This window comes from Danio aesculapii, chromosome 6 (assembly GCF_903798145.1).
Source record: "Danio aesculapii chromosome 6, fDanAes4.1, whole genome shotgun sequence".
Taxonomy (NCBI): domain Eukaryota; kingdom Metazoa; phylum Chordata; class Actinopteri; order Cypriniformes; family Danionidae; genus Danio; species Danio aesculapii.
This window is the reverse complement of record NC_079440.1, coordinates 26921712-26924935: the sequence shown is the minus strand read 5'-3', so window position 1 is coordinate 26924935 and position 3224 is coordinate 26921712. Positions and strand designations below refer to the sequence as shown.

Below are 3224 nucleotides of genomic sequence, written 5' to 3'. Positions count from 1 at the left end.
AAAGAAATAGAAATGTAATAAGCACTTTATTAATGCTAAAATCTAGTTTACAGGTTTATCTTACAATAAACTGCATGTACTGTATCTCAACCCGCACATTTATTTAGAATAACAGGCCCGTAGGGTTTCGGGTGGTTCAGAAGACCCACCCCTCACTGACAAAGGTCCAGAATTTGTCCCAAACATGAGCTCATTTGTCCTATTTTAACTGCTATGCCGTCATAAATTGTAAAAATAACTCATCGAGGAAGGCTTTAAGACAGAGAAGAATCTGATGTAAGTGATGTCATCTTTCACTACTGGCCCACTGTGTTGTTGTTAAACAGCAAAAATATTTTACAAGTTACTTTTATTTTGAATCTTGAACCTTATTCTTGAAAGTAAAAAAAAAAAAAACCAATAAAAAGTAGATTTTGAAGCCTCTAAAAGTTAATTGTATTACTAATTAGGCTATTGTTGCTCTCCATATTTTTAATGTGCTTTTTTACAAGAGTGGCTAGAAAAATCAGGAGGCTCTACACTATTATTATTATTAATATTATTATTATTACGTTTATTTTTATTATTATTCAATTTCACTTTCACTTTCACTAAAATGCAGTATTTAAACTTCATTAAATAGAAAATTAGGCGAATAACTGCAAAAAGGTCCAGTTTTTGAGATAAAAGAACCACCCCTTTCACCAGGCTGGCTACGGGCCTGAATAATTTAGCAGTTTCTTGTTTGATTGAAAAGGTGAATGTATTCTGTCCATACTGTATGCTATACTGGACCTGAATCACAGGGGGCGCACACCTTTATAAAAGAAATAGCATTTAAACAAATGTCATGCAGCCATTGGTAGACCAATGGCCAAACACTTTTTGAGAAAGTCAATGGGTGAACATTCCTTTCCAGATAATTACCCTTCATTCACCTACCACCTCTGTCTTTTTTCTAATCTCACCCAGTAGTTTAAAAGTCGGTTTCACTCTGAGAAACTTACAAATACAGGACAGCATTTTGATACAAAGGCTTTCATGCCTGCAAGAGTGCAATAACCACACAAATCCAGTTTCACAATGAATCATGCACAAACACACACGATACAAACTGGTGTTGCAAAGAGAGGAAGTGAAATTGTGAGGTTTGTTTATTTTGCGTGTGGTGTGGTGCAATGTCACCTCTGACTTCCCCTAACGATGTCTAGAGTTATTACATTAAGATAAAAAAAATGTATTACGTTTAGTTTCCCTTTATATTTTGTTGTTTTCTTGTTATGTCCATCAACTTTCCAAACGAACGCACTTTCCGTTGCCACAGTGATTAGGTGTACCTGCTTATGCAAATAATCCCAGGAGCCAATCTGCAGCATTTTAGCTCCGCCTACAGGACCTCCCCTGAACTCGGTTGCTTGGCAACAGCCACAGAGATTGAGAAATCGAGAGTAGGAGTGGCTGGGAAACTCACAACTGCTGTCAGAGCTTCTGTGAGAGTGTAAGAAGGAGGCAGTGCGGTCAAGTAAGTCTGAATTGTGCTGTGTGTTTGCACACGTTTTTTAAACAAATATATTCATTCAGTGGATAAGCAGACGAAGCATAAGCATCCTCTCTCAATTTCTTGGATGTGGGTTAAAATATTAATACAGACGCTGTGAAGGAGGCCTCACCTGTTGGATTTGACTTGGTTGACAGTAACGTTAGAAGTGGACCGTGAGGAGTGAACAAAATCATGGTCCCTTATCTGTGAGAGACAGGGTAAGATGGGCTATTTTTATTTTGTTCGGCAGGAAAGGAATATATATTTAAGGCGAAGAAGAAATGTGGATGATTTGATATTTTTGTTGATCTCACGCTTGTTACTTTCACACTGCTTCATTTCCCCTTCATCTCGTGCTTGTATGCATACTCTCTTGTCTCTTGTAACCAGTTGTCTGCTGTACCAGCTCATTCTTAGTGTCTGATTGCCCTAAAAGATTAATTGTTAATTGTGGACAGCTGTAGCTTTCTGTGTTTAAAAAACGAAACATTTAAAGTAGCTACAGTCGTAATTAAGTCGTCGGAGTTTCTACTCCACTATAACTATATTTAGTTGAATATATTCATGAGATCTTCCTAATTCTGCCTATGGTGACAGATTATATAGTAGTCTGCTTTTACATGACAATGATCGTGTCCCTGAAACATCTAGGTCAAAATGCATCACACCAAGTAACTAGATCAGCTTGAGCCATGATACAATTGATACGTGTTCTAGGTTAATGGGATGTACTTCAGTGTTTTCCTCTGAATTGTATAGAGCTCCAGTTGTCTATTTTGTCTCTAATGATAATTTTAAACAATAAATGCATAGCTGTAAACAAAAGTATGTTAAAAATAAATTGCAAATCTAAACGTGTTTTAGCCAGCTGGTGTGGCTACACTGCTGTTCACATTTATCAATATGCTGACATTTGCTATCACCTGTCATGCACCCATCTGAACATTCTCTCTCTTTCTCTCTGCTGTTAGATTCAAGTCTGCTAAATATAGACACAACAAGACTGTTCATAGTTGAATTCGTGGTTAAAATGAATTGATCACTTAGGTTTTCCTCGCTTAATGTTTTTTTTAATACTACACCTAACTTTCTGATAATTAATTTTGACCTTTTTAAGTAACTACAAAGAATTTGACATTTAAAACAAAATTTGTGTGACTATCTGATCTTTCCATAAATAGTTTAAGAAATTATGACTTTTCTTGCTTTGATATTTGTTGTCAAAGATACTCTTGAAAGCATTTCAAGTCTTTTCTATATCTCTTTAAATGATCTCACACACCACATCTCAGCTTGAGCTACTGCTTTAGCACAGTGCAGGTTTCAGTGCTGTTTTTAAAGTGCAATGTGGTCTGTTAACGCAATCTCTCTATACAACGGCTGACTGAATGTTTAAGTGGAAATGGGGAAAAATATCTGTACAGCAGCCTGGCACATGTACTCAAGTACACATAGCACTTTGTACAAACTATATGTCTATATTATTCATTTTGACATTATATTTTGCGGATACATACATTGTAAGTATTTGGGAAGTAAACCTGGTCTTGGTAGGGATTTTTTTTTACTGTGGTAAAACCCTAGTTTGGGCACATCATGTATTTCTTTGGATTGCAAAAAGAGCAGAGCATCTCGGGGTGGTGACTCATTGGTTCTTGTGTATCAGCTTGGTCTTGACAGATTTTTTTAAAACCTTTTTTTCCTG

General features: G+C 36.3%; 1 protein-coding gene across 4 annotated transcripts in view; it reads left to right on the top strand.

Moving 5' to 3' along the window:
• The first annotated feature begins 1438 nt into the window (after positions 1-1438).
• The window catches only part of rab11fip4b (RAB11 family interacting protein 4 (class II) b), a 26192-nt gene continuing 24406 nt past the window's right edge, over positions 1439-3224 (top strand). The window contains exons 1-2 of one of the 4 annotated variants that reach the window (XM_056459862.1): positions 1439-1501; positions 1629-1737. The gene's annotated coding sequence lies outside the window, so the exon portion shown is untranslated. The other 3 variants (XM_056459863.1, XM_056459864.1, XM_056459861.1) reach the window with 3 other exon arrangements.